This window comes from Mobula hypostoma, chromosome 15 (genome assembly GCF_963921235.1).
Source record: "Mobula hypostoma chromosome 15, sMobHyp1.1, whole genome shotgun sequence".
NCBI classification, from domain to species: Eukaryota; Metazoa; Chordata; class Chondrichthyes; order Myliobatiformes; family Myliobatidae; genus Mobula; species Mobula hypostoma.
The window spans coordinates 51,149,487-51,172,348 of record NC_086111.1 but is presented as its reverse complement, the minus strand read 5'-3'; the positions used below and the strand labels follow the sequence as shown (position 1 = coordinate 51,172,348).

General features: G+C 42.7%; 1 protein-coding gene across 2 annotated transcripts in view; it reads left to right on the top strand.

Annotated features, from left to right (window-relative positions):
• The first annotated feature begins 4,459 nt into the window (after positions 1-4,459).
• The window catches only part of LOC134356835 (monoacylglycerol lipase ABHD6-like), an 83,916-nt gene continuing 65,513 nt past the window's right edge, over positions 4,460-22,862 (top strand). Inside the window, exon 1 of one of the 2 annotated variants that reach the window (XM_063068013.1) lies at positions 4,460-4,467. The gene's annotated coding sequence lies outside the window, so the exon portion shown is untranslated. Of the gene's footprint in view, positions 4,468-9,591; positions 9,721-22,862 lie in introns of those variants that run through there. The other variant, XM_063068012.1, reaches the window with a different exon arrangement.

The window sequence follows — 22,862 nt, the reverse complement described above, 5'->3', positions numbered from 1 at the left end:
ACATACTAAAGTGGTCACTGAGTGTTGGGTTTCTGTGATTTGTTTTAACTAAGACTTTGATTGTGAATTGAATGATGTTTGAAAAGGGCTGGGATAAATTCCCAGCTTTGGCAGAAGTTCAAGACAAGCCACTGCTGATCAGCATTCCACATGATTTTCCTCTCTTCAATTTGAAACTGAGGTAAGTTGGCAGAGTTACCATAGACCTCAAAGCTCAACTAGTTGAATTCCATCACACACCTCTTAAAATTAATCTTCCTGCTTTTCAAAGGAACTGGTTTTGTCATTGGTGGCGGACCCAAATGCAAGACACAGACACTGAAGTACCAGGAACAGGACTAGGCAAGGGAAGTGCGGAAGAAACGACGCTGGACAAGACACAGGCCCTGGACGAGACTAGGGTACAGGTCCTGGGCTAAGACTAGACTTGGAAAATGGGACCTGGACAAGGAACAAGGAACTTGGAACCTGGACAAGGACTCCAAGCCAGAGACTGGACAGGGACCCGGAACCTGGGTCTTGACTTGGGCTTGGACTCCGGATCCAGGCAAAGGCAAGACGTAGCAAGGCAACAGGACTGGACATGGCGGCAGGACACGGGACTCCTGGGCAGGACGTGGGACTAGAACTGGATGAGAACATGAAGCTCAGACTTGGTCTTCGGAGACAGGAACGCAGAACACAGAGCCTTGGTCTTGGGAGACAGGAACGCAGAACACAGAGCCTTGGTCTTGAGAGACAGGAACATGGAACACAGAGCCGCGTTCCTCCTTGGGAACAGGACGTAGGGCCGGGACTCATACACAGAACACAGAGTTGGAACCCCTCCTTGGGAACAGGATGTAGGGCCGGGACTCATACACAGAATGCTGAACACAACAAGACGTTTCCCAACACAAGGTGGTGGCAAATGGCCAGACCTACCTAGCGAAGGCGTGGACACAGAGGCGGTTCCCAACACTAGGTAGCGGCAAATGGCTGGTCCTACCTAGCGAAGGCGTGGACACAAAGAGACAGTTCCAAACAACGAAAGACAGTTCCTTATCTAGACACAGCAAGGCTCTGGTCTTGCTCCAGCAGTAGAACTTGACGACAAGAATAGGGGAGGACGCAGGTGAGGCTTCAGGCAAAAGGTAGCAGGCGAGGTTGCAGGCAAGTCTTCAGGCCAAGGCTTCAGGTAGAGGTTGCAGGCAAGGCTTCAGGCAGAGGTTGCAGGCAAGGCTTCAGGTAGAGGTTGCAGGCAAGGGTTCAGAAGGAAGGGGAAGGGAAGGGAAGGGAACAGTCCAGCAACTGAAGCTGAACCCAGGAGCTGCCCATGCAGCCAGCCCAAAATGAGAACCATGCGCCCCAACCAGGGCACACAACAGGACAAGGGAAAACTGGAAAACCTGGAACAAGGAACAACAGACTGGAACACGGACGCCACGGACCGGACCATGACAGATTTATTTCAAAGCTCAAAGTAAGTTTATGATCTAAGTACATATATATCATCATATAGAACCCTGAGATTTGTTTTCTTGTGGGCATATACAAGAATCCAAGAAACACAATAGACCGTGCCCAATAGGATGGACAAACAAGCAATGAGCAACGAGTCCACAGCAGATGCTGTCTCATTGGGTCTTCACTCAACCCTGGAACATCTGGACAGCAAAGGTGCATACAACAGGATGCTCTTTATTGACTATAGCTTGGCATTCAATACCATCATCCTCTCAAGATTCAAGACCTTGGCCTCAATACTTCCTTGTGCAACTGGATCGTTGATTTCCTCACTTGCAGACCCCAGTCAGTTTGAATTGGCAACAACATCTCCACAATCTCCACCAGCACAGGATACCACAGGGCTGTGTGCTTAGCCCCCTAATCTACTTGTTTTACACTTATGACTGTGAGGCTAAGCACAGCTCCAATACCATGTTCCAGTTTGCTGACGACACCACTGTCGCTGGCTGAATCAAAGGTGGTGAAGGAGCATATAGGAGGGAGATTGAAAATCTGGCTGAGTGTTGCCATAGCAACAATGTCTCACTCAGTATCAGCAAGACCAAGGAGCTGATTATTGACTTGAGGAGGAGGAAACTAGAGGTCCATGAGCCAATCCTCATCGAGGGATCGGAAGTGGAGAGGATCCACAACTTTAAATCACTTGGTGTTATCATTTCAGAGGACCTATCCACGGCCCAGACCACACTGTAAGAGCAATTATGAAGAAAGCACGGCAGTGCCTTTACTTCCTTCAGAGTTTGCGAAGATTCAGCATGGCATCTAAAACTTTGACAAACTTCTTTCGATGCGTGGTTGAGAGTCTATTGACTGGCTGCATCACCAATGCTCTTGAATGGAAGGTCCTACAAACAGTAATGGGTACAGCCTAGTCGGTCACGGGTAAAGCCCTCCTCACCATTGAGCACATCTATATGAAGTGATGTCGCAGGATAGCAGCCTCAGTCATCGGGGACACCCATCACCCAGGCTCTGCTCGCTTCTTGTCGCTGCCTTCAGGAAGAAGATACAGGAGCCTCGGGACTCACACCACCAAATTCAGGAAGTTATTACTCCTCAGTCTTCAGGCTCTTGAATCGAAAGCGATAACTTCACTCAATTTCACTTGCCCCATTATTGAAATGCTCCCCCAGTCTATGGATTCAGTTTCAGGGATTCTTCAACTCATGTTCTTGATATTTATTGTTTGTTTGTTTGTTTATTTATTTATTTATTATGTGCTTGCACAGTTTATTGTCTTTTGGACACTGGTTGAACACCCATGTTGGTGCAGTCTTTCATTAATTCGATTATGGTTATTATTCTATTATGGATTTATTGAGTATGCCCACAAGAAAATGAATCTTGGGGTTGTATATGGTGACATATATGTACCTTTATAATAAATTTAGTTTGAACTTTATTATAGTGTTTGATTAAGCATTCTTTGCTTGCTTACATAATTCATTACAGGTTCTATGTAAGAAGTATATGAATGGCTCATGTCATAGTTGAATGCCTTAATAAAAAAGATGTGCCAAGTGGTTAAGGCATTGGACTAGCGACCTGAAGGTCATGAGTTCGAGCCCCAGCCAAGGCAACGTGTTGTGTCCTTGAGCAAGGCACTTAATCACACATTGCTCTGCGATGACACCGGTGCCAAGCTGTATGGGTCCTAATGCCCTTCCCTTAGACAACATCGGTGGTGTGGAGAGGGGAGACTTGCAGCACGGGCAACTGTGGTCTTCCATACAATCTTGCCCAGGCCTGCGCCCTGGAGAGAGAAGACTTTCCAGGCGCAGGTCCATGGTCTCGCAAGACTAACGGATGCCTTTAAATTTACTAAAAAAGAAAGGAAAAACTAAGTAGGCAAATATCCTGGCTCCTCAGTTTTTCTTTCAATTAGTTTCTGCAGTTACAAAACATAACAGAAGGAATTAAAGGGGTCCTGAGAGGTAAGTTTTCCACACAGAGGAGCATGGGTATATGGAATGAGCTGTCTAGGAAGCAGAAGTGGATACAATTGAAAGACAGGTACTTGGATAGGAAAGGTTTGGAGGGACATGGGTCAATTGCAGGTAAGTGGGACGAGCTCTGGAAGAGGTGTTATGAATATAATGGGCCGGAGAACCAATTTCCATGCAGTGTAGCTCTGTGAGTCTATTAATGATCTTGGTGGGAAAACATCCTGATGCAGGGTCTCGTTGACTATGCCCTTTACCTCCACAGATGTTGCCTGACTGGCGTATTTGCTCCAGAAGTTTGTTTATTACTCCTGGTGGGTATTGAACTATTGAACAGCCTTGACCTGCTGAACGGTCTATTGTTCTCGATGGAATTCATTTTTAGGAGGATTGACAATGATATAAGGGAAGATATTGTTTTGAAGAGACAGGATGCACCGCAGTCTCTTTCCCGTGGAAGAATGCATCCCGGGACTAATTTGCCCAAAGGTGAATTTGACACAATTTTGAACCTCAAAGTGCTTCAAGACACTTAATGGCGGTCCTTGCGGCACCGATCTCCCAGTTAAGAAATGTAAAAGTGGGAAGATCCGGCACATCGAAAAAAATGAACTTGTCACTCGTTTGCAATAATCTGTTCACTTTACTCAAAATGGCCTTCATTGGATTAAAACATACCTGAATGAAACAGGTTTGTAAAGTGTGTCAGAAGGGAACATCACCCCTAACGCCAGGCTGATTGACAAGGGCTCAGCCAAAGAACGGAGACTAAATAGGGAGTTGGGAGCCAACCAGGTCGAGCTGGAGCACACACGTGTGGCGTGCTTCAGCGCGCAGCAAACAGCAGCGGGCACCGTGTGTTGTAAACGCGTGTCAAGTGGTTGCACTGAACATATTAGCCCTGCCCGGAAGTGTTTTGAAATTATTGCAAGCCTTTGCGTACCAGGAGCAATTAATTGGCCGATATTCGGAACCCGGAGCCGGTTTCGCTGCAGTGACAACCTGCTGGAGAGCGGTTAGTTCCCTTCGGTTATTGACATCAACCATTACCGATCACACAGTTACTAGCGCCTTTACATAACTGCGCACAACACTGCTGCTTGGAGATGTTGCGGCACAAAATATTTACGGTCCGCACGCTACACACCGACCACTCGACGCTGTAGCGTGCATCGTGCAGGCAATGGGTTGAAATCCATCATCACTTAGGAGTTTCTGGGCATCGGTTGCGACAGTCCTGTCTGTTCTGATTGTGTGACAAAGGATGTGTTACTTCCGTGTGTTGACAGCGTTGTGTCAGTGTGATGTGTGTTTGTGCCGTTTGAATGCCGGCCAGTCTCCAGTACTTGCGTGCTGGGTTGTATAACTGTTGGAGGGAGCCGGTGTTGCAAATAGGATGCAGCAACGGCAACATCGGAGAAGGACTTCGGGCAGGTCCACTTGCCCTCCGAATTTAAGGAGGCGTAGTTTGTATCCTAATGTGAAATTTGTCGCCACGGCCCATTGGTGTGTGCAGTTCCATCCTGACATTAAATAAGACGAATTCCTGTTACTTCGCTGCCTCCCCAAGCGCACTGTGCTCAGGGCATTTTAGCCGTTTAGGCCCTGTGAGAAGTAACTCCATAGTTACACTGAAGCTGCTCTTGAAATTTCCTGTGCCCGTTTGTGTGCGTCTTTTGATCAGGGCTCAAAGATTCTTCTAGTACCGATTATTTCGTTTGCTGTGCGCAACGCTCCCCCACCCCCACCCCCGCTGCATCATGAGGTTCTATTGTGCCAGAAATTGCTCAATGTTCTGGGATTATCCTACACTGTAAAACAGTCTTTGTTTTGCTTCACTAGAGTCAGCGAGAATTGCAACACAGAAACAGCTCCTTCGGCCCATCTAGTACATGCCGAACGATTTAAACTGCCTACTGCCGTCCACCTGCGCCTGGACCATAGCCCTCCATACCCCTACCACCCATGTACCCATTCAAACTTCTCTTAAACGTTGAAATCGAGCTCACACGTGCCACCTGTGCTGGCAGCTCATCCCACACTCTCACTGCCTTCTGAGTGAAGAACTTTCCCCTTAAGCTTCTCACCTTTCACTCTTAACCCATGACCTCTGGTTGTAGTCCGAAGCTCAGTGGGAAAAGCTTGCTTGCCCTATCTATACCCCTCATAATTTTCTATACTAGTATAAAATAATTCTCCTCAGTCCCCTTCCAAACTTGGCACCAGTAGCTTTCTACCAAGCTGGTTCCGCCACATTTCTGATTTCAGCTCACTAGGCTGGATATGCTGGTGAACTCTCCTGTACAAGGCCTTGGGCTCCCATCTATAGTTTCTACCTTATCTTTCATCAGGCTTTATCTGAACTTGTCAATTGGACCCACACCCTCCTCTGGTATTATATTCCTATTAAACTGCTGCACCTGAATTCCTTTCCTGACGATTGCATTCACAGGTACTCTCAATGGCTTTTTCCCCCTTCCCTTCCTCCAGATCTACCTACCTTCACCCTTTCTGGCCATACTTCCCAAGTTCAACCATTATTTCTACTGCCCTCTCAAACCTATACTGTCATGTCAAAGATTTCCTTATTGAATGTCAACTATGAAGTTTCTAACCCTGCAGCATTACCAAAATGCTATTAAAGTCAGAAACTTCCTTCATGATTGATGAATGTAAACCATACATCACCCTGTCTGCGTCTTTAATTTGGGCAGCTTCACTGTCTTATTCCTGTGCCTGAGTATATGTCAGTTGTCCAGGGGTTTTCCTTCAACGGTTCCTGTCAGTTCTGACGCACACCCATTCCCTCTCCGATCCCCACTTTTCATCCACAGACTGCATTGGAACCAGTATCTGAAAACACATTGTGCATTTCCCCGAGTGGTGAGGAAACAGAGAGTGGGAATAAAGGGATCCTATTCTGGTTGGCTGCCGGTTACCAGTGGTGTTCCACAGGGATCAGTGTTGGGGCCGCTTCTTTTTACATTGTACATCAACGATTTGGATTATGGAATAGATGGCTTTGTGGCTAAGTTTGCTGAGGACACAAAGATAAGTGGTAGTGCTGAGGAAACGGAGAGTCTGCAGAGAGACTTGGATAGATTGGAAGAATGGGCAGAGAAGTGGCAAATGAAGTACAATGTTGGAAAGTGTATGGTTATGCACTTTGGCAGAAAACATAAACGGGCAGACTATTATTTAAATGGGGAAAGAATTCAAAGTTCTAAGATGCAACAGGACTTGGGAGTCCTCGTACAGGATACCCTTAAAGTTAACCTCCAGGTTGAATCAGTAGTGAAGAAGGTGAATGCAATGTTGGCATTCATTTCTAGAGGAATAGAGTATAGGAGCAGGGATGTGATGTTGAGGCTCTATAAGGCACTGGTGAGACCTCACTTGGAGTACTGTGGGCAGTTTTGGTCTCCTTATTTAAGAAAGGATGTGCTGACGTTGGAGAGGGTACAGAGAAGATTCACTACAATGATTCCGGGAATGAGAGGGTTAACATATGAGGAATGTTTGTCCGCTCTTGGACTGTATTCCTTGGAGTTTAAAAGAATGAGGGGAGACCTCATAAAAACATTTCGAATGTTAAAAGGCATGGACAGAGTGGATGTGACAAAGTTGTTTCCCATGATGGGGGAGTCTAGTACGAGAGGGCGTGACTTAAGGATTGATGGGCGCCCATTCAGAACAGAAATGCGAAGAAATTTTTTTAGCCAGAGGGTGGTGAATCTATGGAATTTGTTGCCACAGGCAGCAGTGGAGGCCAAGTCATTGGGTGTATTTAAGGCAGAGATTGATAGGTATCTGAGTAGCCAGGGCATCAAAGGTTATGGTGAGAAGGCGGGGGAGTGGGACTAAATAGGAGAATGGATCAGCTCATGATGAAGTGGCGGAGTGGACTCGGTGGGCCGAGTGGCCTACTTCTGCTCCTTTGTCTTATGGTCTTATGATACCAACTTCATCTCACCTCTGTACGTCTCTCAGTCCCTCCATTGCCTCTGCATCAAGTTCTGTTTCCAATATCCAGTTCTGAATGAGCAGTAGTTTCCTCCAGTGATTTGGAAGACTGAATCCATTGTCTTTCACGTTTCTGCTACAAATTTCATTCTATGTCCACCAACTCCGTCTGTCTCTCTACCAATGTCCCAAGGTAGAAACAAGGTGTTCACAATTTGACGTCACCTTTCATGCTGAGCTTAGCTTCATGAAGGCCGTCTATTTCCTCTGCTGTAAAAGTGCTTGACTCAATTTCTTCCTCAGTTTTCTGTATTGAAAGCTTCATCCAGGTGCCTGTTAGCTGTGCACTAGTCTTTCCCTGGTTACACCTAAATAGCATTCCTTGTTCTATCTACCCATTGCTAAAGTAAACATCATTGGCCCACATATGCTAACTTGCACTGTGTTGTTCATCGGCACATGCTGTCCTACATTGACTTCAGTTGCGTGCACATGAATTTGAAAATACTTACTAATGTTTTCAAATTTCTGTATATTTTAGCCAATCCTTTTCTCCAGTCTCCTCGTACCTACAGATTTCCAATACATCTGCATTCCTCCAATTCTAGCCTTCTGTAATTTGAGGCATAAAACACAGGAGCAGAATGAGACCATTTGGCCCATTAAGTCCACTCCACCATTCCATCATGGCTGATTTATTATCCATTGCAACCACATTCCCCTGCCTTCTCCCTGTAACCTTTTGACACTCTTACTGACCAAGGATCGATCAACCTCCGCTTTAAATGTCTTGGCCTCCAGAGCCGTCTGTGGCAATGATTCACTGCCCTTCGCCTAAAGAAATTCCTCCTCGACTCTGTTCTAAAGGGATGTACTTGTATTCTGAGGCCGTGCCCTCTAGTCTAGACTCCCCCACTTTCAGAAACATCCTCGCCACATTCACTCTATCTAGGTCTTTAAATATTCGGTAGGTTTCAATGAGATCCCAGCTCATTCTTCTAACTTTCCAGTAAGTACAGGCCCCAGAGCCATCAAATGCTTCGCATATGTTAACCCTTTCATTCAATCTCATGAACCTTCTTTGAATCCTCTTCGATACCAGGACATCCTTTCTTAGATAAGGAAGCCAAAACTGCTCACAATACTTCAAGTGTGGTCTGATCAATGCCTTAAAGCATCAGCATTGCATCATGATTTATATTCTAGTCCTCTTGCAATGAATGCATTTATCTTCCTTACCATTGACTCAACTTGCAAGTTAGGCCTTAAGGGATCCTGCACGAGGACTCCCAAGTCCCTTTGCAATCTGATTTCTGAATTTGCTCCCTATTTTAAAAATAGTCTGTGCCTTTATTCCTTCCAGCAAAGTGCATGATCATACACTTTCCTACTCTGTAAACAAGTTATTGATTATGTATTGCTGGCGTCTTTTACATGAGGATCAGTAATCTCAGATTTTACTTACAGGAAATTATATCCATCAGTTACATGAGTTCACAACATAATATACATAAAATGAAACATTTAGAAAAGTAAGGAAAAATACAGTTCTTCTATTGAGAATTTTAAATTCCCAGGAAAAAAAATCGATGTCAGAACATAGTTGTTCGTTATGTTCCCCCCATGGGAGTGAGCAACCATTGCTATGTTGTAACTTAATATTCTGACACCAGCCATACCATCTGCATAAGTTTCTTCCCATTTTCATGATTCTGCACTCTTAAATATAATTGTTCAGTCTTCCCCCTTTTTCCGGGCTTGACGGAGAAGAATTGACGCATCTTCCCAACTTCTGTGTTTTCCCAGAGAACTTTAACTGAGCAAGGCTACTCAGTCTGTTCTGTCAAATCATGGGATTTTATCTGCCCCATACATTGGACTGTGGTTAATTGGGCCATCATTTAATTGGGGCATCCATATTTTTGGGACAACTCTTAAAGAACAAAACAAGTTGAGAAAGTAGCCTTAGTTTATTTGGGACACTATGCTGCTTAAATGGGGCAGGAGACTGTAACCGAATATTTTCTAACTATCGTCAGTCATGTGCACGTCATGTGGCTGTTAGACTTTACACTGTGCTTAGAGTGAACAATTTTTAAACGGCGTCACTTGCATGTTTGTGTTTTTAAAAAAAACAATGATTTTTATCACTGATAGTTGGCATGTAATAAACAGTAAGGGAATTCAGAATTGGTTGGCTCACTACGGTTTCAAGCATTCAGGCTTGGAGATGCCAGAAATGGTGGGAGTGAAAATTAAACAACTTCACTACTTCAGCAAATGAGAAACTGCAAAGAATTTGAAGGTATTGACAATGGCCTTGAATGTTGCAATGAAAATGAAGGTTTGGAGGATGTAATCGTCGACAGCATTGTTTGAAGGCAGTCCGCTACCTGCAGTAGACGGCTACGCTGATTTTGTTCATTTGCTGTCAATCAAATGAACACAGCAGCATATATTGAATGAATTCCTCTGTCAATAACTATTAGGAACTCATGCAGTTTTATAGTGCTGTAGTAGTTTTGGCAGTGTTCTAATTTATTCTATATTTCACTTAAGTACACAATTCATTAAACGCTTGTTTATCTTGTTTATACCATGAAATTACTCATGGATTCTACTTCCAATCAATTTTGGCTACCTGGGGCAGCCACTTAATTGGGCCAAAAGGTATTGGTTGCGATGTGTCCCAATTAACCAGAATCCATTGTATACAGGTTGTTCTAGTAACATTTACTATATCATGAAAAGCAATATTGGTAGGCTTAGTGGTCCTCCTTGTTGCATTGTAGGAGTACCACATATACAATATACTATATGCTTACACCCAAATAATGAGTAAAACATTGAAGCATTTCGACCTTGTGACAAATATAATGCTTTGTAAACCTCAGAGGCCCTAGGATTACAGCTCCATTTCTGAAGAAATCAAAACAGAATAGGTGAAAAGGTTATTAGGAGCGCAGCATTCCTCAGAGATAGCTACAGTACCTTTCTCCTCCTGGTAAGTCTTTTATAACATAACACACAAAGTATAGTAAGATAGATCCCTTTTAAAAGTCAAAGACGTAAGCCATGATAGTATAATATTATCAACATCTTTTTGTGGGATTGTGTCATTAGACCAATTATTTGCGACAGACACATCCCAACACCCCCCTCCCCCACCCTCAAGATGAGGCAAGGAACATGCATAACCATACGCAAAGTTAGTAATCAGGACTAGGAAAAGGAGAGGAGAAAGGATAACATGATCACGATTCTTTACTCTTCCGAGGTTGAGGATGAACCAGAGGAATAGTAAAGAGGTGGGTTCAAGGCGGTGTCTATCAAAGTAGTCACACAAGAGATAATCCATTGTAGTGCAGGTTAGGTATTGGAGTTAACGAAGTCTCAGGAGTGGAGCTGATATATGGAAAGCAGATGTCATCAAGCTTTCAACCTCTCAGTAAAAAGAGTACTACAAAAACAGTAACTACAATGGCTAGTGGTGAAGTCCATTGGAAAAAGTAGCAAAAAAAAACCTTCAGCCCAATTCAAAGTAGTGCCAATCCACCCGGAAACTGTATGCACTGCTGCAGAAGCTAAATTTGCAACAACTGGACAGGGCTTAGCTATAGTTTAAGCTAGAACATTAAGCCAGTCAGGGGCTTAGTATGGGTCTGCAAAGAAGACTTGTGAAAGGAGGTGTCTTGCTCATCTATCTGATTGTGTCAGTTGAGTTACTGTTGTAATGTACAGAGAAATATTTATTTAATTTGACTTCTAGCCATTGTTAACGAATATAAAGTTTTTCTAGAACATTCTTTGTTGCATCCATCCTAAATCATTCCTTAAAGCTGGACTTACATTTCTGTTTTGAGATGCGCAATCATCAAATTACTCCGAGTCGTTTCCTCTATAAACCTTAAAAAATGAGTGATCCTCTTTTAGCAGTATGTCTGGACAGCTTTTGTCCTCAGAAATTTCTACCTTCCGAACAAACCAAAGGATCATGTTAGTGCTGTTATGAGAATGAGCACTGTTGAAGCAATGCTGTACAGGCAATGTCTTTTTTTTTAAAAATCACGAAAGTTTTTCAGGTAGCAAAATAGTGTTTTTCTTTCTGCTTGCGACATGTGACTGAATACACAGCAATAATTGAAGGCTTGTCTGTGTATGTAACATTGTCTATTTGGGAAGTAAGGTTAACTGTGTAACCCCAAAATTTAGCATTATCAATTGGTCTCCAACAGTAAAATTTGTCACAGGCTTGTTTCACCATCTTCCTTTTGTAGTTGAAGTCTATCTGAAATATAATTGAATTCGTAAGGACAACAATAATTCTGAACTTTTTTTGTTGCAAGGGCTTATTCACACCATAGCACAAAGTAGTCATAACTATTTGATTAAGGGCATATAGGAAATCTGGGTAGAGACAATGGTCTATAGGACTAAAATCCCTGAAAAGCTTATTGGATTTATTAGTTTCTGTTGACCAGGGAAGAAAACATTTTCATTTTATTTTAGCTTTTGCTTCAGTGCATCTTTTCATCGTGTCTTCCCATGCAAAAAATCAGATCAAGGGGTTTGCAGAACCATTTTGAACATAACTGAGAAATGCAGAGAAATTGTCATGTTACAGTGACATTTAACAATAGAGTGGAGTGGAGTAGCCATAATTGGAGAAAGGGAACCATATTAAAATCTTCATAGTAAGTATGTTCATATACTTGTTGGCCGTAAAGGGAACATGCAATAAGATATCTGCCTGACGGAGAAGTCTTCATTTTAAATAATAGTCTTTGTCACAGTGTTTTCACAGTGGGATCATTCAATTGCATAAAGGGTCTGTGCTTTTCAAGTATTGAGGGATCCATGTTAAAGGATTCCTCTCTCACAAGGGTTGCCAATCTGTGGTCCACAGACCCCTCGGTTAATGGTAGGGGTCCATGGCATAAAAAAGGTAGAGAACCCCTACTCTTTCAGTTTACCTTCAATATCTAGGCTGGAATCTTTCAGTTTTGTTAGGGTGCTATGAATCATTTCTGCAAGTGTTTCTTTGCCTTCCGATGTGTCCATGTTCATTTCACCTGCAATGCGGTCAGAGAGAATGTTTACGTGGATGGGAACAATCACTTTGCATCAAGGGGTCTAATGTATTAATTCACGTATGACCAAGAGGCAAGGGCCATTTAGTGACATTTGAATTAGAATCATTATTGCTCGCAGATCCCTTTAATCTGATATTTTCTGAGTCATTAAGTTTTAAGGGTGTTTGAGCTAGATGAGACAATTTCTGTAGTAAATACGACTTTGTCTGGAAAAAAGCAAATGGCAGGTAAGGCAGCACTAAACAATGTTAGTGTAAACACAAAAGTAAAATACAGCAAAAGCAACATTTCTTCCTAGATTTTGAGTTTGTCTTACTCTGAAAACAACAGCGCATACTGGATGTATTGCACATGGGCAGTTGTATCTATGAGATCTTCGTCAAGTGAACAGGAAATTTTTTTTGTTTTTTTTTAAGATCTTAACAAGCGCCTTCTCTTTTCAATATATCTCAAACCCTCCCTATCGAGGTGTAGTGATTCCATGCTCAACCCATGTACTGGTCTAATATAAGAATCCCACTCATTCTGTGGGGATAGATAGTGCTGGAGCAGGTTTGATGTTTCCTATGGAGACAGTCTTGTTTTCCCTCCTGTCTCAATTGATAACCTCGGTAATGAGATGAGGTTTCCATTTTGGAATTATTTTTATGGAATTGCTTTTCTTGGACCCAGTCACTTTCTTTTGGTCTCCATAACTGCCTTGTCAGGTTCTTTTGCTTTCTCGTGAACTCCCATAAACTCTCTCGATTCCTTGTGGAGAGTTTTATTTGGTGTAGGCAATGGTTGGCCTGAGTTAGCAATCGGGTGTATTTAGGTGGACATTGTACATTAAGAAATGAGGTGAGACATTCTTGAATACTCCTAATTTTTGTAATTGGCACTTTGTTTATGGGCATTTCCACTTCAGGGACAAGTGCTGCCTACTTTGCCTCCAGTGTAGACCAGTTTTGCCGGGCCTCCTTAATCTCTTGATTCCTTCACTCCAGCATGTCACTTGATTGTGGTGGAATGGAGTGTTGTCCCCCACTTGAAAGTCTGTTTGTTCACATATGGCTTGAAAGCCTTTAGCACTGACGGAAAACAGTCTCTTGGTGTATATGCAGGCAGGGGTGCCAGCATATGGGAATATGGAGATTTGGAGTGCTGTGATGGTTACTGTCCCACCACAAGAAGTTGTGGTGACTAACCACATATATACCGTACAAAGATCAATTGTCACAAGAATATACCTACTAGGGTTCCGATAAGTTAAGCTGCCTTGTGATGCTAGGAATGGGCCCATATAATCAATTTGCCACACATGCGTTGGTGCAGTTGGTTTTGTTTGCCTTATAGGAGGTGAACTGTGACTGCTCCTTTATTAAATAAAGCCCGACATTCTTTACTATTTGCAATAAGTCACTTATAGTCACACAACATGCACAGCCGCCATTATAACATGACGAATTTCGCATGAGTGGCTTGTCCGCCACCATGATGTGTCTGAATCCCTGGTGGGCTTCTCCTGTCAGTGCTTCATGCTTGTGGGCAGGAGGTATTTGCTTCTTATCTTTTTTAGGGCGACAAACCCAAACCATCACCATCAGCTTCGTGTTTGTACCGTGTTGGAAATTCCTTGGAATTGGGTTTAGTAATATCTAGGAGAATTCCTAAAACATCAGCCTGGTTATTTTCTATTTGTTACTTAGTTATTATCAAGACCCTGGCCTCCCCCTTACTGTAGTGAGGCCAATCCCAACAGCTTGTTTATTACTCAGTTTCTTATCGTAGCTGTGTAAGAGGCTTGCAGTATGTCCCGGGATGTGGGACTCCTGTACTAATGATCTAGTCAATAATAATTCATAAATATTCCTCTATGTGGAAACAGTTTACCTCTGTGTGTTCACTATCCAGTAACTGACCAGATTGGAAGATCTCATTCTGCCACATTCTCGCATAATTAGAGTCTGTACATTGCCAGACTGGTTTGGCTGTATTTACTTGTTTTTGACATCATTCTAATTTGCCTCTGCAAATTCAGCCATATGCTTCTCTAAAGGATGTGCTTGCAACCCATGTGGTTCTAATTCAGTTTCTGATTTTTTTAAATCCTTTTTTTAAAATCAAGAGCAAGGATTATAACTAAGTGGATCCATTTTTCTGGATTTTCATAACTGACCCATTACAGTACCATATTTGACAATAGTGCTCTAAAGCGTTTCATGCTACATTGGGTTGTAGAGAAGATAGTTCTGCATCTGCTGTGACAAGTGAGGATTATAAATCATAACTCTCAGGAACATATTCTCAATTTAAGGTGTCGTCTTGTACCAGTGTTTATTAGTCCCCAAATCAACTTATTTCTCTTGTCTGGAGATCTATTGTTTGCTAAACTGCATCCATCAATTTCTTTAATGCCTCATCATCTTCTGAGATAAAAACAAAAGGCTTTTCATTTCACAACCATGAGGAATTCTGCAGATGCTGGAAATTCAAGCAACACACATCAAGGTTGCTGGTGAACGCAGCAGGCCAGGCAGCATCTCTAGGAAGAGGTACAGTCGACGTTTCGGGCCGAGACGTCAACTGTACCTTTTCCTAGAGATGCTGCCAGGCTTTTCATTTTTCCAGCCTATGTCCTTTGTATAATTGTTTTAGCAATTGAGCATCCCCAGGTATGAAAGCTCTAGCATAATTCATTAGACCTAAGGTTGATTATAATGCATTAATGGTCTTTGGATATCCTACTCGAGTGACCATTTTGTCTAAATTCAGGAGTTAAACCATGTCCTGATTGGAACAGTGATTACCGGCCTGGCTCCACTGACCCCTGGCTTAATGGTATTGGTCTATGGCATAAAATAGGTTGGGAACCCCTGCTTTAGAATGGGGAAGTAGAGGACCCTGTGCCGGCCCCTCGATGTCCTTGTGTAGGAACAAATGGTAATCCTGCTACCATCATGAACGACCTGAAATTGTTCATGTGTCAGTTGATTGATTTGTATCTGATAAGGATTAAGGTCTTTGCTTGAGTTTAGAACTTCACAGTCAGCAAAGCCAAAGAATAAAGGGGTGACATAGAATGAAAAAGGTCCCGGACTGCTCTTGTCATTTGCTCACTAATTTTATAAACTGTTATTAAGCCCTGGCTTCTGACTATTGTACTCAATACAGTACTTCCTCGTACACTTCCACCGTTTATTTCTGTATAGATCCACACAATATCTGAGATGGATTTCCACACTTGTGTGGATATGCTACCAAAGCTGTGGGAAATGACATTAATAAGAATTGCTGAACATATTGTGGAGTATGACTGGCCTTGAAGGTCTATAACCTCCCAGCATTCTGAAGTAGCCACTTTAAATTCGTTCAGAATCATCTGGAGGCGTGGCACATACTGCCTGCAAACTTTGAATCGTCAAAGTCCAAAAACTTGATAGGATGTTTGTACTGGGGCGGCTGCAGCAGCTCCTTATACAGGACCCTATCCCTGTATTCTTCTTTTGCTGGCTGTAGACGGTCTTTTTAGTAATTCTACTGCATGTTCCCAAGCATCTGTTTTCCAGGCTTCATTAGAACCTCTTGGGGTTTACTGGTGTGGGCACAACCTTGTGTGCTCCTAGAAGGAATACACGATATCCCCATGCATTGGGATTAAGATATGGATCACCGTGTTCTATCACATAAACCTGTGGTCCCCACCTGGGTGCTTGGTTTCTATCTGAAAAGGGGCCAATTTATTGTCTCCAGACAGGAATTATTGCGACATTATTGGGATCAGATACAAATTGTGCTGATCTGAGTCCACCAGGTCGTACAGTGGGGTTTGGTCTTTCTAATCTGCAACCTACTCCTATGTTCTATCCTTAATCATTCCAGTATCTGACTTGAAAAATAAAATATTCATCGTGTTCAATCTTAGGAACAGTTGAGATATAATCCAATATCTGTGCTATATTATTAATACATTCATAATATCGACCAGCACAACTGCTGGAAATCAGGTTGTCGACCATTTTATAACATTTGTCAAGAGCTGTCTGAGTGGGACTACTGCTAAGTAATAATACTTACTAAAATAATATTTTTGGTATAACGTGACTATGTTGGGGCCAACTGTGATGGTATTGGGTTTGCTGACTGTGAAGTTCTAAACTCAAGCAAAGACCTTAAGCCCTATCAGATATAAATAGCCATGAGTACTCTTACTAAAGGGAGATTGTAATGTAACTACTCAATCTTCAAAGACTCATTTACTTCCCTGCTTATCCTCTATGATGTTTTTTAACTGCCAGTACTCACTACTCGAGTGGTGTGTCCCCTCTCACTACCATGGAGAAGATAATTCCAGCTAACAAATTAGTTTAAAACACAGTTTATTTATTTTCAGTGATACTTGTTTAAATCCAAATAACGTTCCTAAAACACATTTGTAACTCAGAGCAACACACATCAAAGTTGCTGGTGAACGCAGCAGGCCAAGCAGCATCTATAGGAAGAGGCGCAGTCGACGTTTCAGGCCGAGACCCTTCGTCAGGACTAACTGAAGGAAGAGTGAGTAAGGGATTTGAAAGCTGGAGGGGGAGGGGGAGATGCAAAATGATAGGAGAAGACAGGAGGGGGAGGGATAGAGCCGAGAGCTGGACAGGTGATAGGCAAAAGGGGATACGAGAGGATCATGGGACAGGAGGTCCGGGAAGAAAGACGGGGGGGGGTGACCCAGAGGATGGGCAAGAGGTATATTCAGAGGGACAGAGGGAGAAAAAGGAGAGTGAGAGAAAGAATGTGTGCATAAAAATGAGTAACAGATGGGGTACGAGGGGGAGGTGGGGCCTAGCGGAAGTTAGAGAAGTCAATGTTCATGCCATCAGGTTGGAGGCTACCCAGACGGAATATAAGGTGTTGTTCCTCCAACCTGAGTGTGGCTTCATCTTTACAGTAGAGGAGGCCGTGGATAGACATGTCAGAATGGGAATGGGATGTGGAATTAAAATGTGTGGCCACTGGGAGATCCTGCTTTCTCTGGCGGACAGAGCGTAGATGTTCAGCAAAGCGGTCTCCCAGTCTGCGTCGGGTCTCACCAATATATAAAAGGCCACATCGGGAGCACCGGACGCAGTATATCACCCCAGTCGACTCACAGGTGAAGTGATGCCTCACCTGGAAGGACTGTTTGGGGCCCTGAATGGTGGTAAGGGAGGAAGTGTAAGGGCATGTGTAGCACTTGTTACGCTTACACGGATAAGTGCCAGGAGGGAGATCAGTGGGGAGGGATATTCTTTCTCTCACTCTCCTTTTTCTCCCTCTGTCCCTCTGAATATACCTCTTGCCCATCCTCTGGGTCACCCCCCCCCCGTCTTTCTTCCCGGACCTCCTGTCCCATGATCCTCTCGTATCCCCTTTTGCCTATCACCTGTCCAGCTCTCGGCTCTATCCCTCCCCCTCCTGTCTTCTCCTATCATTTTGCATCTCCCCCTCCCCCTCCAGCTTTCAAATCCCTTACTCACTCTTCCTTCAGTTAGTCCTGACGAAGGGTCTCGGCCTGAAACGTCGACTGCGCCTCTTCCTATAGATGCTGCTTGGCCTGCTGCGTTCACCAGCAACTTTGATGTGTGTTGCTTGAATTTCCAGCATCTGCAGAATTCCTGTTGTTTGTAACTCAGAGTATTTCTAGCTTAAACAGTTCCAATTTACAAACTATTTCTAAAACATGAAGCATTTCCAAAACACAAAGTATTTCTAAAATGCAAAGGAGAAAGGATTTCCAAAACATGGGTACATTAGGCTCAGGAGCTTGAAGACTCGTACGGCCAGATTTGGGAACAGCTTCTTTCCAACTGTGATAAGACTGCTGAACGGATCCTGACCCGGATCTGGGCCGTACCCTCCAAAAATCTGGACCTGCACCTCGGTTTTTTTGCACTACCTCACTTTCCATTTTTCTATTTTCTATTTATGGTTTATAATTTAAATTTTTAATATTTACTATCGATTTGTAATCCAGGGAGCGGGAAGCGCAGAATCAAATATTGCTATGATGATTGTACGGTCTAGTATCAATTGTTTGGTGACAATAAAGTATAAAGTATAAAGACACACCGATGAGTTGCAGCCAAATGAATTGTCCATTGCAGAAACAAAAGCTGGAAGAATGGATTCTCGTTCAGCTCGTGCTTCTTCCAAGGTTCCTGATGTTCTTTACCCCATTCCTAATAAACCTGAACTAATAAACTCTCCAGATATCCATCCCTTTTCTATACCACTTGAGAGACTTCACACGCATATGATATTTCATGAGATACCCTTTTAACATGAAAGGTCTATCAGCACCTTGGAGACACAGTTCCACATTTAATGCTGTGAAGCTAACTTCCTTGAGTACATAAAACTTTGAACATTAATAGATCTGTTATTGATATGCTAAATTACATTATCCATCTGATCTGATCTTTACCTGAACTAAGCAACTTAGAAGCAGCTTATCTGTTGAAGCAAGTCAAATTAAACACCCATTGTCTCATACTACACCTTGAGAAACAATAAAGCAGGTGCAGTGAGCTGTATCTTAAATCTCACAGTGCATCTGTGTTATAAACAGAGCTTGTTTGCAAAACTGTTCAATAGACAATACTTTGTTTTAACTTCAGACTGATTACTGCTGTTATTTATATTTAAAGAACTGTAGACTGACTCCCGTTTACAACCGAAACTAAACAAATTGGAAATTTACTTTCAACTGTTTGTGATTGTACATGTGGCAGCTGCTGTGTTTAGAAGGCTGAGATTAGTGAACATTGAATGGGCCGATGAGCCAAAAAGTGATCATCCATCACAGCTGTTGGTCCCTGTATAGTCAGTAATGCCTTGATGCCCAGTCACATACGTCAGGGATTGTTATCGAACAGGTGGTTCTGAATTTTTTTTTGTCTATAGGCAGTCTTAGCCCTTTTGATGCCTAAGATGAGGTTTCGCCTGGCTGCCCTGAGAGCTGTCATGTCCCCAGACTTGAAGGCAGTTCCCCAGGCTTTTAGTAACGTTCAACCAGGGCTTCTGGTTGGGTCATGAAATGACTTCATGAAGCACCAATGTCGTCTGCACACTTACTGATGTAGCCAGTGACAGATAAGGCATATTCCTTGAGACCTAAGTCTTCTCCATTTTTGGCAGCCACCTTAAACAGCTGCCATTTAGTCTGCTAAAAACAGTACTGAAGCATAAAGATTGTCTCATTAGTCCATACAGTGATGGATCTCTTGATTGGCTTTTCCATTTGAACCAGTGGTCAGTGTGCTGGGATTAACATTATGGAGATGTGATCAGAGAGGGCTAGATGAGGGCATGGGATCCTTCGTAAGCAATGTATCTGTCTGTATAAAAATGCTCCGGTCCTGTACCCCAGCAGACATTGCGATGTGTTGGTGCAACTTGGATAAAACATCCTGTAGGTTAACATGATTAAAGTCATTGTAAGTGTTTTAGAACTTAGAAAGATGAAATAAAAATCAGGTCTGACAGTCAATTGATGATGGAGGGTGACGGTGTTCTTCAAATGAGATATTAAAGTGTGGCCCTGTCCGTTCTCTCAGATAGATAGAAAAGACCTCTCTTTTGCTGGAAGAAGTGAAGTGGTAGCGACCCCCATCCAGTGCCTCAAATGCTCTTTCCATTTTTGGCAGTCCTGTGCACTAAGGTAGACTGGTTTGCAGAACACATCTGTTCAGTCTGCTACATGATCCATTCTAATTATGACCTTTCAAGCAACTTGTGACTAGGGGAAAGATCGTTGTAGTCGCTCGCCTGCAAATGTCCACCTAATGGGAACTCCATATTGCAATGTTTGTATGTTGGCTAAAATCACCAACAGCCGTAGTGTTGTATTGGACCTTGAGCTGAGTTTTAACCCATAGCCACTATTCACCAACTCTGCCTAATTCCACCTCTATAAAGTTATCTAACTCAGGTCCTGGTTCAGCACATTTGGACCACCACGCTTTATTCTTCCATTGTTTTCCTGGTCAGCCTTCCCTCTTCTGCCTTACATTCATGGTCATTCCAAACTCTGCTGCTCCTATCTTAACATATCTAAAATTATGCTTCATATGCCAAGATGTTGTTCATCAACTTCAGCTCTCATTCACCTATAACCCTGGCGCTTGCTGACAAATAAGCCTTGCTCTGAAAACCCTTTGGCTTTATTTCGTCCTCGTTTCAAGACCAATTGGCTACAAGTGATGCTCTCTTCCCAAGACCTTAATCCTACAGCTGCACAAACCTTCTCGATCATTATACTTGTTGGATCTGGAGATAATATTGTCCAGAAGATTCTTCAAAAGTCAAGAATGAAATGTAAGTCTTGTGCTTGCTGTGTGATTTACTTCTTGTTTTGAATGCCTAATTAATCTACTGTAAGTAAGAACTGAAGAAGAAGACAAAGAACAAAAGTCATGGTTATCTTTTACTGAAAACTGGCTCAAGCTATACATATATGGAAATTCTTTGATAAGAACAGTCATTGTGGTGCCCATGAAAGTTAGCTCTTTACTTTTCTGTGTTTTATTTTTTGGGCAGTTGGGGCTCGTCAGCCTTTGACAGCAACCCGCCTAGGAGAAGGAAAACTCTGATTTTAAACCTCCGCTGCCTTGCGGCCATACCCAGCCATGGGAACGGCTTCAGGAGTGAACCTCGAGAAAGAAATCTGGAGCCAGGGTCCCTAAGGCAGTTTAATGTTGTTTACAACTTCACTCTGGTAGCCTCTGCGGTGACACCGGTGCCAAGCTGTATCAGCATTTGCCCTTTCCTTGGACTATGGACTACATCAGTGATGTGGAGAGCAGGAACCCGCTGCATGGACAACAGCCGGTTCTTCAAATGTTCCTGCCCAGGTTTGTACCCTGGAGAGGACACAGTCCACCAGAGGCGCAAACCCACGATCCCCTTGGATCGACAGCTGCCTACTGATTATTATTTAAAACACTGGAAATAGGAGATGGTAATATTTTCTATCAATTGAATCTACTGTACTGAAAATCAAACAATAGAAGAAAATTTAGGGAAAATGTTAGCAAATAACAAAGTTCAAGTTCATCGATTTGACAATTGATTTTCAAAATACCTGAAGTGATGACATAACAAATAAAGCTGATACTATTTAACTGTGGAGTTGCTGAGGCATAAAGACTTGGCTGGAGTGCAGTCACAGACGGAAATATAATAGCTGACATGATGTTGCAGTGGATGTAACTGCACTGACTGGGAATGTTTTGGGTTCGATTCCAAATCCATGCTGCATTAGCTGTGGTCAGCCAACCTGAGTGATACAGAGAGTTCCAACACTATCTATCTTAAAAATATGCACTTTATTTGTCTTAAAAGATATGCACACTCTAAATGCAAATTTCATGACATATGCCAGTGATATTAAATCTGATTCTGGTTATAGATTGCAGGAAAATTTCCAGCCATAATAACAAAGAAAGACTGTGAGAAAGGAACATCATTTGGCAAATGGACTAAACAGACCTTGCAGCAGCTTGATAGATGGTTTCTTCAAGGATATTCTTACTCAAACAATTTTTGCTTTGTATGCTTTTGTTCACCAGTTAATGGATCAATTGTTGGTGCATGCTGTGTTGCTGAATTTATGATACCTTGAATTTTTTATAAGGAGGTATTCTTTGACCTGCCTTAATTAGCTCAATCAATGTGACCATTTTCTGAGTAAGAAATGGCCCGTGTATTTATCCTTGAATTAGCAACGGAATCTGTTTTCTATTGCTAATATAGTGGTAGTTAATAGTGTTATTCCTATACTGCTCAGCTAGCCCTCTCCCACACAGGAGTTGTTCACATACTGTACAAGCAGGGTTATCTATAAAGTTCAGCTGAGTGTCCTGCATGCAGGCATCCTGATGTGCTCTGCACTGTCCCTCAATAACAGACACAACAGCTACTCTTTTTTCTCAAAATAATAAGTCGTGAAACATTGACAGACTGAAATTCATCCTGGACACTGTATTAATTGGATTCTCAGTTTGGCTGGGTGTCATCGACCTCATATCACTCTTTACACGTTCCACTGTGCCAAGGTTCTTGTACATTTTTAATTTAGGAGACCATATGCAATCATTTTTACCTTTTATTTAAGAATATTGTACTAGTTTACATGTTTAGACACATCACTGAGGATTTTCAACCCCATTTAGCTTGTTGTCCTTCTCTGAAGCCACCTATTTTCATCCTCTCATCGTCACGTGTTTGTCTAATAGTTCCCTAAACTACACAATGAACTCTGCATAAACTGTTCCACAATCCTCACCTATCCGATGAAGGGTCTTGACCCAAAATATCGACTGTCCATCTCCTTCGGAGATGC